This window comes from Heliangelus exortis, chromosome 2 (genome assembly GCF_036169615.1).
Source record: "Heliangelus exortis chromosome 2, bHelExo1.hap1, whole genome shotgun sequence".
In the NCBI taxonomy this organism is placed as follows: domain Eukaryota; kingdom Metazoa; phylum Chordata; class Aves; order Apodiformes; family Trochilidae; genus Heliangelus; species Heliangelus exortis.
In genome coordinates this window covers 36,112,151-36,126,789 of record NC_092423.1, presented here as the reverse complement: position 1 = coordinate 36,126,789, position 14,639 = coordinate 36,112,151, and the positions used below count along the sequence as shown (strand labels likewise).

Below are 14,639 nucleotides of genomic sequence, written 5' to 3'. Positions count from 1 at the left end.
TTGGTATGGGTCCCTCTTCCATTTACCATTTGAAATAACCCCAAATTTACACAAGTGTGGACTCAAACTATATTCCAAAACAGACAGGATAATTTTGTTTACCTTTAAAATTATTGTGCATCACTTAGGTAGAATAGATATTTTAGGAAAAGGTATGTCAGTCTTTTTTTTTTTTTTTTTTTTTTTGTGTTGCACTGTCTTACATAGTCTGCCACATATTCCATTAATATACAAGGGTTTGGTTTTAAAACTCACTGTCTTTCTTATCTTTTACCTCTTTTTTTTTTTTTTTTTTTTTTTTTTTTTTTTTTTTTTTTTTTTTTTTTTGCTTTATGAGTTCTTTAAAATGCTGAGGCTTCATTGACTCAAAAAATGGACTTTGAGGGGAGGGGAAGAGAGGAGCAGGGGAAGTTCCACCCTCATGAAAAGTCCCTAATTCTTTAACTCACCATATATGTTCTTAACAGCAGTCAAGGTCCTTGAATATGTATCCTCATTACAAGGTATGATTAATCCATACTCCTGCATAGTAGCCTACGTGAGGACAGATTTGAAACAGTCATGAGACACTGTGTTTTTTTTTTTCTTAATATTGTCAGTATGGGCTTCAGCTTCGTCATCATAAAAGTGATTGTTTGAAAGATGGTTGTACATTCCAAAGTAATAAGAAATAGAAAAAATGCTTTCAAAATGTTGCATAACATTAAGTTGTGGCTTTTCGAAGGTACATTTCTGTATTTGAAATGAAATTTTAAAACCTGTGGCACTTGAGTTCATTGGCTAAAAGCATTTTCTTCTGACTTTATGGATGATTTCATTTTCCACAAATAACTTTATTCTTTGTGAGCTCCCAACTGGTGTTGGTTCTGCCAAGAAAAACAAATACCAAAAGAATCCGGTGAGCACCTTCCTTTTCCACTGTGTTTCTCTTTACCCCCCACTTTGCTACTTACTATGTAGACAAATATTGACAAGTGTTACTAGTTATGTGGATCTGACCAGTTTCTGTCTAAATCCACAGGAATGTGCAATTTTTGCTTTCTCCAGAGAGAAAATTCTTTGCAAAAAATCTGAATAAGGGTAAAATAAAGGCTCGAGATTCTTTTGAACAAAGAAAATAAGTATATTTAATAATTTATTCTTAGTAGGCCATTCACTAGGCTTTACATTTATAGAACTTTATTATGGCAGATGTTGACAATGTTTTGAATTTTGAGTCTATAATCACATGTACAAGTCATATTGTGATACAAGACATAAAAGCCTGACATTGTGTAGTGACACACCTTGTCATTCTTGTATCCAATGTCCTCAGATTGCAAATAAGATATTTGATTTGGGTTTTTTTTTTTGAGCACTTGTAATCTTGCCTCTGTCCTATCCCTTTCAGGAGATTCAAAGAAATAGGCCCAATGAATCAGTGATTTCCTCCCCCTTTAAATAGGGGATGAAAGGCAACATGGTTAAAATCCCTGGCAGACCTGGGAATACACCTGTAAGAGGGCAGGATGTGAATATTTGAGTTTGGAATGGACAGAGAACATATGACTGAAACAATTATTAAAGTCATATTATATGCTATAGCATATCTAATGTCTGCATTATGATGGCAATGGAATTAATTGCCCAGATGTGACTGTGTACCATAACATCATTGCTGCTGTGCAAGATAATCCCTTTTTTTTACTTTGTGTGCTAATGGTAAAAACATTAAGAGGGGGAAAAAAAAAAGAAAAAAAAAAGAAAGAATTTTGTTTCAGATGTATACAGCATGGGTCTAAGTGCAAAAAAGGGAGCAGTTGAGGAGAAAGCATGATGTAATTTTTTAATAATTCCATTTCAGAAGACAGTTGTACTTCAAGCAGTTTTACAGACATAGCTTAATGAGTGCCTGCCTGGGGCAAGACATATCAGCTTTGAAGTTATTTGAAAGCTGAGGGGAGAGAGAGTTGGGTAGTAGTTGTTGGACACTTTCATAATAATGTAAAAGGTCATGACTCCCAGAAGATCCATTTTTCAGATCCCTACACAGTAGGTCAGTTTTTGAGGCTGACCCTCCTATCAGACAGAAACAGTGAATGTGCAAGGGCTGCCATCCATCATGTCTGCCCATCATGTTCAAAGCAGGATAAAATAAGTTAATTCTCTCATTTTCTTCTAAGATTTTTATTTTCCTTCTATTCTTTTACAAAATTTTAAAGAAATAAACAAACATATGCCCTACTGTGCTGTTAAGTGCCAGAGAATATTAGCCTTTTAGTGTTATCTCCATAAGTTTTGCACCTTATCTTATTTTCTTGTCTTTCTTAATCAAAGAGTGTTAATGAACCAATGGAAAAATATGCGAGTTATTGTTTAACACTTAATGATTTTCCAGTATTTTAAAATACTTATCAGTACAAGACTTCCATGAGGGCTTTAAGTCCTTAACAGTATCTGAAGGACCACTTTATCGGAATCTAAATAAATTAATATATTCTGCTGTGTGAAGTAGGCTCAAAATAATATGTACACAGTAGATAATGGAAACATGTTGACATTCTTAAGGTTATGAATGCATTTGAAGTTATCCTAATTGTAAAATTGAAGATTGTGAAGTACAATGTCCCTGAAAATCCTAGAACAACATCTTTCTCATTTTAATAATTGCTACAACACTTGAAATCTCAGTATGATGTTGTTTTCTCTGCACAAAAGAGCAAGTGGAAGCCACAGAGCATCCTTTATAAGGCAGATGTGTTAAGTAAATCAATTTATAAAAAATATTACTTTAGAGACTATAGTATGAATATAATGACTTACCCAGGTGAGGTTTTGCTGTGTAAAACTGGGGCTCCAACTGGGTTGGGTTTGTTGTACCAACAAACACTTATATAAAATTCTTGTGTCTTCTTGGCACAGTATATCCCAATGCTGGATGGGATGTTGTCTTCCTAGACTTCAGTAAAGCCTTTGGTGCTGTCTCTCACGGAGAAGCTATCTCATGGTTTAGACAGGTGTACTCTTTGCTGGGTTAAAAACTGGGTGGATGGCCAAGCCCAGAGAGTTGTGGTGAATGAAGTTATCTCCAGCTGGCAGACACTCATATAGGGATGTTATCCATGGCTCAGTAGTGGGCAGGTCTCATTCAGTATCTTCTTCAATGATCTGGATGAGGGGATTTAGTGCACTCTCTCAGTAAGTTTGTGGATGACACTAAGTTGGGTGAGAGTGTTGATCTGCCTGAAGGTAGGAAGGTTCTACATCAGGCTGTGGACAGGATGGTTCAGTGTGCTGAGGTCAATTGTATGAGGTTTAACAAGGCCAAGTGCTGGGTGCTGCACTTGTATCACAACAACCTCATGCAACGCTAGTGGCTTGGGGAAGAGTTACTGGAAAGCTGCCCAGAGGAGGAGGACCTAGAGGTGCTGGTTGACAGCCAGCTGAACATGAGCCAACATGGTGGAGCCCAGGTGGTTGAGAAAGTCAACAGCATCCTGGTCTGCATGAGAAATAGTGTGGCCAGCAGCAGTAGGGAAGTGGTTGTTCCTCTGTGCTTGGCACTGGTGAGGCTGCACCTTGGGTGTAGTGGTCAGTTCTGGGCCCTGTGTGTCTTCTTCAGTGTTCTTCACTGCAAGAACACTGAAGAGCTGGAGAATGTCCAGAGAAGGGCAATCAAGCTGGTGAAGGGTCTGGAGTACAAGTCTTACAAGGAGTGGCTGAGGGAATTGGAATTACTAAGTCTGAAAAAGAGGAGGCTGAGAGGAAATATTATTACTCTCTCTACAATTGTCTGAAAGGAGGCTGTAGTGAGACAGGGCTCAGTCTCTTCCACTATGTAACAGGTGACAGGACAAGAGGAAATGGACTCAAATTGCACCAGTGGAGGTTCAGATTGAATATTAGGAAAGAATTATTTATTGAAAAAGTGGACAGACATTGAAACAAGCTTCCCAGAGAAGTAGTTAAGTCACCGTTCTTGGAATTGTTCAGAAACCATATGGACGTAGCACTTCAGGACATAGTTTAGTTGGAGTGTTGATGGTGGGTTGACCGTTGGATCCAAACCATAATCTTAGAGTTCTTTTCCAACCTTAATGATTCTATGATTCTATGGGACCCATATATCTGTGTGCTATGGTTGATTCTGTGGAATGGCTTTGACTGTTAAGATTGGTTTGTCATCTTGTGCTTCTCTTTTTTTTTTTAATGCATGGGTGAGCCTCTGTTCCCTTCAGAAATCCTGAGTGGTCAACTTGTCTGCTAAAGAATGTTTACCTCCCCTATCCTATTCAAAATAGGATTTCTCTATTTTCTTTGTCTTTTTTTGTATTTTTTCATCAAATAATAATAATTTTTTTAAAAATCAAAACAACCCAAGAAACAATTTGCTACTTCTACAAAAAAGCTACATGCTTTTTTCAAGAAGAAAAGCTCCTCTCCTTTTTTGATGAAGAACAAACTGCCTGATAATCATAGGATACCAGGTGTTAATTTTTCCTTGTCCAGCAACAAATCAACAAATAGGAAGAGGCATAACAAAAAGTTTCTTGGGAGGGAGTCATGCTGCATGTAGGAGCTCTGTATGCAACTCTTTTTCATTAGAAATGAGAGCTGAAGGGTTGTTCAGATCAAACTGTAGTTACTGAACACTCTGAACACATTAATTTGACCTCCACAGCAGTGATAGTGATGACAATTAATTCAGATAAAATACTCAGAATACTTTTGGAGAGGACAGTCCCAGTGGCAAAGAGAGTGGTATCTCAACTGATCTCATCCCAGACAGCTTTGGTGCTTGTCAAACTCCCTGTGCCTTCTGAAATCTGCTACTTCAGGATTGGATTTGCAGCACCAGTGCTGCTGCCTATATTGAAACGTCCTACAGAAAAACTTGGCATTCTACCTAGTGTACTCATTTCAATTATAAGGAGCAAGGTTGTATCTAAGGCTGAAGACAAGATTACAAACCATTGCCTTAAATAACATTTGTCTGCATTAAGCAGAACAATGTCTGTGTTACAGAGGCCCATGGGGACAAGCAAATACAAATACACCATGTCACCCAGAGAGGTATTTGGTCAGTATCAAAACCTACATCAGGGCTGCTACAGGCTCTGTGTAGCTTCTCAGTGATCTCTTTAAGCACTGATTAACTCTTGTCAAAGAAGGACCACAAAGAAAGTGTTCTGGAATTCATTTAAACTTGAACCATACCGTATGGCATTTAGACACTAAGGGATACCCAGATTCATGGAAAGTTATGCAGTTAAAGAGCCTGGAAGGATTATTAAATCTTTGAAGTATCTCATTGATTTACTTCTGCAAAGTATGAAATACGTTGTTACACTTACTTACATTTCATAATTTCTGTTGCAGAATGATTTGGTCCAAGGACATAAAAAATTTGAGTACAAATTGTTCTTCTCTCAACTCCTCAAAGACTCCTCAATGATGGAAGTATCAAATACAGGCCAAGTACAAGAAAACACAACTGCATCGTATGCTTTGTCCTTGCCTATATAATGTCAACAATGGCATCAGTATTTCAAAGAAACACATACCTTAAAACATCACAGAAATAGAAAGATTTAATTGTGCTCTGTCTTGCAGTTCATTAAAATGTTGTTGGAAACATGGAAAAAGTGATGAGAAGTGGTCTTCTTACATGCCTGTTCTTATTGCCAAATAATTTAAAGGACTGCTGAAGTGGCTTTTTTAGTATCATCTCTTAAGAGAAATTATAGAGAAAAATCTATTGAATGGCTAAAGGAAAAAAGAATATTTTAATGCAAAATACCAAATAAACTCACAATTTTCAACTTTTAGGAGAAATTAAAAAAATATGATGCAAAATCTGAGTTTTTCAAGCGAACTCTTGTATTATGCATCATGTGCACTGTTAAAACTGAGCTAGAGATGATGATGATTCAGCCCTTTATGTGACTGAAATAGATAAGAGACTGGAAATCTTTGTTCACAGCTGCCAGGGGGTTATCTGAACAAGAGATGGTGTACAATAACAAAGAATGGAGACACCATTCTTTGAACAGAGATTGCTAAAGATTGCATTTTAGTCATTGTATTTGTCCATCTGATAGGCTCATTGAGGTGACTTTTTTCCAATAGTAGACAGGAGAAAAATGTTCAGTTTCAGATATCTCCAGGCAGGTTTGCAAGCCTTATTGTATAAGGGTAACACGGAGAGAATGCTTTGGAGGAGCTAAGCACTTTGAATATCTTTTAAAGAGATTGACCATAATTAATTACCACACCGTTGCATGTACAAGAAACAAATCTATTAAATATCCTGTGAAATATGAGAGTATTTCCAAGACTTTTCTGTTTGAAAAAAATTATTTTTCTAACATAATAATCTATGTGGAATATGGAGAAAAATTATAAATAGCAGGAGCAAAGAACTTTGGGGGGTAACCTAACTGGAATGTTTTTCATTGTGACCTCTGTAAATAATTATTGTAGTATTGTACTAAACAGCTCTGTGAATCTTTGAATCTTTAAAGCCTGCATGAAAGAGAATTGACTTTGTTTTTTTTTTACTGAGGAGATCAGTAAATGTGGACATCAAAGCCTGGAATCTTTCTCCAGTTTTCCTATTAACCTTGATTCTTTATTCAATATGCTTGCAGCCCTATATGTTTATCTACTCTGTGCTTGTTTATTCTGTTCAGACTGTAAGTGCTTAAGATACCAGAACAAGCTCTTACCATGTCTTGTTAAAGTGTTACACTCAAATGAGCTATGATTTTTTTTGGAGTTTCCAGGTTCTACCATGCTACAATTGAGTAACATTGTTTTGGTAAGTTAAAGTGAAATCATTACTAAGAGGTGTCCTTTTCATCAGAGCATCTTAAAGTACTTCATAAAATTAAGCCTGACAAAATCTCTCTGTGACAGGTACAGGTTAAACAGGGCTCAATTTCTCTGTAACCAAAATGTTTTCATCTTTATGAAGGACAATGGCAGCTTTCAACACCATAAAGAAAAAAAACAACTTACAGCCTACAGCAGGAACGGAATGAAAATGTGTGTATCCAAACCACACACGTCAATGAATTTGATAGACAGGCACAAAAGACATAATGAAAAATCCTATGTAAATGCTTGGAAAACATTGACTAATGATGAAAGCAGTAATCCTCAGAGTGATATTTTACATTAAATACCTTCAATCCTGTGCTGTATTGCTCGCTGTGCTATGCTGTGTTATTAGCTCATCACTTAGATCAATTAGACTGATTTTCATTTCTTAATTTAGGGATCTTGAACTCTAAGTTTTCAGTGATTTGTATTGCATTACCTCTCCCCACCTTTACTTCTGCCACTCATTTGATGTCTGTACTATGCTTGGTGGCTATATCTATCTGTAAGATTTTAGACATCTAATGGGGGCGTAATTCTCATGCAGTGCAGTTTGTGTTTGGCAGTTGTCTAAACCCTCCCATGATTTTGTATTTTCAGCTTTGCCTGATTAACTCACTGCGACAAGGCAGAGCTGAATGTTCTGAAGTATTAGTGCACTCAGTGATGTGTGTAGAAGCCAAGCCCAGCTCCAAGTTTTTGAGGGCTGATTTAGTGAAAATCTGAGTAAAGAAAGACAGGAAATAGTGACAGAAAGACTTTTTCACAGGCTCTTTGAAGTAGATTAGTATAAGGCAGTTGGGTGCATATCTTAGAAAGGAACTGATGGTACATAGGAGGAGCAACCTGCTGGTGAAGAAAAGGAAAAGATTAGCAGGGCATATGCTTTCTAGTGGTGGGGGGGAAGGAGAGCCAATGAAAGAAGAATGAGGAGGAAGGAATGGGTGTGTGCAAGCTGGAGACATAACTGGAAACAAGCTGATATGTTTGTTCTGATTCATTTCCATCGCTCTTGTGGTTTGGAGAAGAAGAATGAGTGGAACTGGACGGAAATATTAAATTGTCCCTCTGCTCTTTGTATTGTTACACCTCAAAGCTGAGGCCTATATTGAATATTCCAGACTGAACATCATAGCCATGAAGAGATCCTGTAACTTCTTTCAGGACATACCTGCTCCTCAGCATATTGTCAGCACACAGTTTCATTTGAAGTGCATAGAGACATTGTCACAATCACCTATGTCACATTTGCTTTCAGTACATAGCCAGGTTTTTGCCTGGCATTAGCAGGTTGACCGATTCCAGGATCCTGGGAATGTTGCCCTTTGTGACTACATAAAAATCTTCATTATTTCTACAGCAAAATGCAAGGCACTGTAAGCAGAATGTAATACAAATGCTGAATACCATCTCCGTGACAGTAGTGTGCACATCTCAGAGTCTGGTCTGTGAGAAATGTGTCAGATTCCAGGGCTCAGCCTGGGATAAGAATCTCTGGCCCCAGTCTAACCACAGAGACCTGTGGCTCTGCATAGGTGACGACTGGTAGCTGGCTGCTCCCTCAGTAAGCATGTTCAGTAAAGCTATCTTCTTCCCAAAAAACATTTTTCCTCCTTCTCCTCAGCATTAGGGACAAGTGATACTTTTGTTCTCTTCTATTCCTCTGTAATTATGAGTCTAAGAAAAAAATTCCCTCTTCTTGATATTACATCTTTCTTTTGTCGTTTCTTCACAGGAATTATGTCTCTTCCCTCATAGTTTCTGATATATTTCTGTTGAAAACTCATGGGTAAAACACTTTCTGGTTCTGCTCCGTAACAGAGCAGACCTGTGGCATCTTAAATTGTTGGTTTTTCCCCAATTCTGCTTGACTCTGCTATTACCTGAAACATGATGAGGAGGGCAGCTGTAACTGATGAAAGGACTGAAGGAGGATTTTTAAGAGAAAGTGCACCTCTGGGTTCAAGATTGCTCCCATATCTATTGATCAACTTACCTATTGGCAGCTTGTTGAGCAGAGTAAGGAAATCACAGACTGTGAAGGAAGGAGGCCCTCCAGCAGATGGGATCACATGAGACAGAGAATGAGGGTGAAGTGATTTGACCAGCAAGGAACTGATCCTGTGAAATATAACCGTAGCAAGAAAGACATTTTCTAGTAGATTTATATTAATAAAAACAAATAAAGCAGGCAGAAGAATTAAATCTATCTCCTTCCTAGCTCTCTGGACTTACGGCTGCCTCCAGCACCCAGGAAAAGTGCAGAGTGTGAAGCAAAATAATCAGGAGAGGTCTGGTTGGAGCTTTAGTTATGACTCTAACAACAGCCCTCAGAATACGAAATTCACTATGTCTTGTAAGAATAATGAACTGAATGCCAAAGTGTGATCAGTGTTCTACAGCCTCTGAAATTGTGATCATAGAGAAAGACATTGGGATAAGCTATATCATTTCTGATATGTGCCTAGATATGTAAGAAGTATTTTATGGATTATCTGGGGGACATAGTCATGTTTCTTGAGTATGACACGCTGACTATTTGTTGATATCTAGGAAATGTTTACTGAAAATTGAATTAAGGTAAAATTGCTGTCTTCTTGCTACACTTCTTTTTTTTCTTAGAGGCTCTGACTGCCTAATACACTACTGACTGCTCTCTGGTACTGAAGGTGACTGGCATGGAAGTGTTTCAGCCATATTCAGTGCTCTTATCCTTCAAAACAGGGTGGCTGCATGAAAATTTCTACCTGGGAATAGTACCTAGCATTTGCTAACTTTCCAGAGTTAGGGAATTTGTAGCTGGATCAAAGGATGTGGTATCTTTAGGGCTCTCTGTATCAGCCACACTCTGCATCTCCCACACTCATGATACAAAATGTCTGTAAGGCGGAAAAAAACTAAAAATGTTCAGATTATAAAAACATTTTCTTGAGATTTTAGGTACTTTTAAAGCATATATATGATATGCATATATCAGATGCATATATATATGCATCTGTGCATATATATATAAGATATGCAACCTGAAAAGTAGCAGTTTCTTCAACAGCTTTATTTTCTTTCTGCTGAGGTCAGGTTTCTGTAGTTTGACTAATCACTGTGCATTTCCTAATTCACAGGACATGTTCACATGTGTGGTCTTTAAATATAGAAGCACACAGTCTTTTATAAACAATTAGACATTCAAATCTTCAGTGTGGTGGTGTAGGCAAACATTATAGTATTTTAAACTGAAACACAGTAAGTTGCTTAACTGGCAGAGGGCCATGAAGCCAAGTCAGTGGCATAGCTAATTATTGGAGTATTTTTCTAACTGTACTTTCTGCTGTTTCTGTTAGTTCTTTCCCATACAAACTTCTTTTTTGCCATAACGCATTCAAGCTTTTAGGCATAATATGTCCATTTTCTAACATATTTGCCTGCCATAACCAGCCTGCTAAATATGATTTTGCTTCTCTTCCATCAAATACTCATTGCAGTTCTTGTTACTGCGTCTGACACTGGGGATATCTGGCAATCAACTTACACATTCGTTGGTTTGTGTGAGAGGAGGAGACAGGACTGCAGAGTGGCAGCAACTATGCAAAACAACTCATTTCATGGTAGTTCCCCCAGGTAAGAGATTCTTGCAAAGGCGATCATTGAATTTACCTGTTTCATATTTCAGGCACCACTGTCTTATACCCAATGGCACATAAAGCATCTGGTGTAAGCAAAACTAATTTGCTTACAATTCTAAGCAAATTTTTGTAAAATTTGCTTTTGTAAAATGTTAGCTGGATTAAGGGATCAGGTAGCTTCTTTCCTCACAAGAATCACTAGGGGGGGACCATACTGTGAAAATAAAATAATTAGGACAGCAGAAAACAGGAAGCATGCATCTCAACTACAACTACTGCTGTGTAAACTCAACCTGTAAAATTATATTAGTTTGCTTATCAAGTGAGCATCTTTTCAAATTTAATAGCTACCTACAAGTCCAAACCCCCTAATCCTCTTATTGCCAAAAGGCAGCAGATTATTACAAAGAAAGGAGTATCTTACTTGTCCCTTTTCCTAGACTTTTATTCAAAGAATCTGTGACTGAATACAGGACTAGATGGACTTTTTGCCCTCAGATGTCATCGCCAGATCATCTGGCATCAACTGCATCATGGCAGTTAGCAGATTTTTATCTGTGATCACTGGATTCCACAGAAATCTACTGTGCTTTTTAAAAATGAGATTTCAATGTTTTTGCATTTTTGTAGCTATTAAATGAAATGTCACTTCTCAAACAGTTATTTGGGTTTAGTTTTCTTACTTTTCAGAAGAGTATTAATTTTTTCCCCCCTACATGTTCAGAAAATACCTTGTTTGCTTTCTGTTTTATCTCAGTATTACTTTTAACTATGAGCAAATCAAACATTTAATGAAAATAAAAATTGTTACCTTGGAAGCACTAATCCTTATTCCTTTTTAACTATGGTTAGTCTAAGAAACCCACAAAATTATTTCATCACAATCTGATAACTTGGCACGATATTATTAAATTAGTTTAGGTATTTCTAAAAAATTTAGCCTTTTAAGTTTTGGTACTGTGCACATTTTAAAAAATGTCATTAAATATTAGTGATCTTCTGACAATGCCTATTCCTAACCTCCTATATTTCTTATTCCATTCCACAACTCACCAATTTTGGGAAAAGAATAAGCAAAAATTAAGGAATCTCCTATCCATCTAAATCATATTTATTGCAGAAATGCTCAGCCTTTTCTTACTACATGGTGTACTACATTGTTTCCTTTATAGTTCTGCACTATTGCGATTAAACTTATCTCAGGCTTTCTGTTAGAACTCTTCACACTCAATAGCTTTGTGGTTAACTTAAAATGTGCCCCAGACAGCAAGACAATAAAGTAACCATTTTAAATGTGCTTCCTATTCTTTGTGAACACCAAACAAAATTACTACTTACAGACACAAGTGATAACACAGTGTTAGGAAAGGACAGTTCATCTTTCTGCCCAGCCTTCAGAGTTCCCTGTGGGCTTAGTTCCCCCCACTGCTCTGAACTTGGAATCAGAGAACCCCTTCTTCTTTTGTTCCCTTACCCTTTCAGGGGAAGAATAATTCTCTGATTTTAAGAGCTATTTTAAACACTTGATTTCTGAGTTACCATGTTGCAGTCCTAAGTGCCAACTTAGAACATTTCTTAGAAGTATTCTACAGAGTCTAGAGTAAATAAATAAATAAATGAATGTAAAAGAAACTTTTGCATTTTTGAGTCTCAAAGAGGATGAGACAAAACGCAGCAAGGGAAGCTCATGGTATTACTCTGTTGCTAGTAAAAATAAAAGTATATTTCAGAACCGATATTATACTTGTCCCAGTACATTAAATATTCAGATTCCCTCTGAAGAACTATGCTTTTTGTCATGGGTAAGATTACTAGGCCTTTCAAATGTTTTTACTAATGCTACGTTTGTGTATGTCATTGGATGCAGAGAGCAGAGTGGAGAAGAAAGATGTGGGAAGATATTGATTGATTTTTATATTTGAGATTTTTCTTCAATCATCTAAAGTATCAAGGACCTATTCTGAGGATATGCAGCCTCAAGACATGGATGCTCTGTACTATTTAAAGAAAATGTTCCCTCTTCAGTACCGCAATAACTTTTATTTACCACAAGGTGGTATAGAACCGTAGCTGTCTATTCAGTGCCAGTAAATTCTACCACTAAATGATCCATATTCCTAGCCTGGATGTCATTTTCATGGTGCTTTGCTTTTCTGTGCTGTATCTCCTGTTTATTAGTGTGTCGCTCCTTCGCAGCACAGAAGCAATTCCATGTTGTAAGCCACAGATAACTGGCTTTGAGCAGTACAGCTCTGTAGCCCTGGGAGAAGACCCCTCTGGCACAAAGAATGGTTAGAGATTTGGATCTGGATGAGTTGGTGTAAGAACTTTCTGTGGCCACCAGACAGGGAGCTATAATGAGAGACTTATAATTGTGTTGAACTAATTCCAATAGAAGATACCTTTTATGTAGAATACCCTTTATGTAGCTGGAGTCTTAGCAAGTGAGACCTGAAAGTAAAGGTGGTATAAAGGTAACAAAACCTCTCTAAATCACCAGAAAAATCCCCCTGAATTGGTATATCTTGACATTCGATTTTACTTTTTGTTTTTCCTCTCAGAATCTGATCCCACATCCTCTGCAGGTGCAGAAGATTTCAAATAGGGTATTTTTACTTACCTTTCATGTCATATACAACAGCTGTAGATTTGTTAGAGTAACACACCTGTCTTACACTAAGATAATCTTGGTATGCTTTTGATTCGTGTCTGCTGGGCTCATTTTGTTAAATGTGTGTGTGAGAAATGCATTTGCAGTGGAAGTAAAAGAGGAAAAGCAGAAATCAGAAATGTGAAGATTTTGATTACAGTATGGTGTCTTACTGAAATAAGGTATTATGAAAACTTCTGTGTTTCTGCTTTGGGACCATCTTTAGTCAAGGACAGCATAAAAAATATAATTCGTAATGAAAATTCTATATAAAAACTTGAATTTGTAGTTCCTAGGCTGAAAAGTAACCAATCACATCAGAGATGCTCCTTCCTTCCATCATCATCTACTTGGTCATTATGAGTTGTTTGATCTTTTAATGTGTAATCTTCTCGTACTGTAACACACATGAGTATTAACTGTTAGATTGGGCATAGTTATTTTGAAGAATGCCTAGGTGAATTCCAGCTTCAGGAACTATTCCTGGAGAAAGTTATTTCTTGATTTAAAATGAATAATAAACAGTCCTTTTGTTAAAAGATCCTGTCCAAGTTACGCAGAGAAAAGGAATAGGGATTATTTTAAATAACTACTAAGTAATTCTACCAAATAAATTCTTATGTTTGCTTAAATGGATAAAAAGTAATACAGATACAATGTTGTCTTAATATCCTAAAACAATTTTGTTAAACATTCAATTCAAACTTTATTATATGCTTTCTTAATGTTCTCACTCATATTTTAGCTTCCACTAAAATTTAGAGTTAGTTTTCTGACCTGCTTCTCTAAAAAGGAAGAGCATGACTATACAGATGTCACAATTCAAAGAGGTCAGTGAAAGAGAAACCTTTCATTAATCTGCTAAAATCTTTATTAAAAAAAGATCTGTTTTCATTATGATGTCCTAATACTGCTCTGTATCCTTGAAAGTCAGCCACATATCTGGGTACTGTAGGGTACAAAGCAACTGGCTAAAAAATGTTTTTTTGTGGATTCAGAAATCTATGATTTCAGCAAAATGTGGAGGAAACAGAAAATACAACATCAGGAACTTCAGGGAGTATGAAACTATGGCAAGCTGTCATTAGGCAATCTGCATGTACCAAGGCAAAGACATAAAGCAATAGCTGTCATTGAACTTATCAGAATTCTTAGAAACCCATGTTTAAGATAGGGAAGAATGTTATCTGAGAACAAGCACACTGCCCCACAGAAACGGATGTGTCTGCCTCACCACTAAGCAAGTGATGGTTTTTATTGTCATTTTCCTTTCCTCGATAGTATAGCAAGCCAATAGACACCACAGGAAGTAATTTCTCAATAAAAAGATACAACCACTCTTGTTTTGTAGCCTTCCTTACATGATGCTGCATCTGACTTTTTCTTTAAAATAAGGAAATGAATTTTTCATTCATTTGAATTTTTCATTCATTCACTTTCAACTCAAGCTCCTTTGTAGTTGTTTCCTTGTGTTCTTTTCCTCTATGCATTCCCATTGGTGTCTCTGA

General features: G+C 36.9%; 1 long non-coding RNA gene across 2 annotated transcripts in view; it reads right to left on the bottom strand.

The window, feature by feature from the left end:
• Positions 1-259: 259 nt before the first annotated feature.
• Positions 260-14,639, bottom strand: part of LOC139792353 (uncharacterized) — a 414,091-nt gene continuing 399,711 nt past the window's right edge. Inside the window, exon 2 of one of the 2 annotated variants that reach the window (XR_011724224.1) lies at positions 260-328. This is a non-coding gene — a long non-coding RNA (uncharacterized lncRNA). Of the gene's footprint in view, positions 340-14,639 lie in introns of both variants that reach the window. The other variant, XR_011724223.1, reaches the window with a different exon arrangement.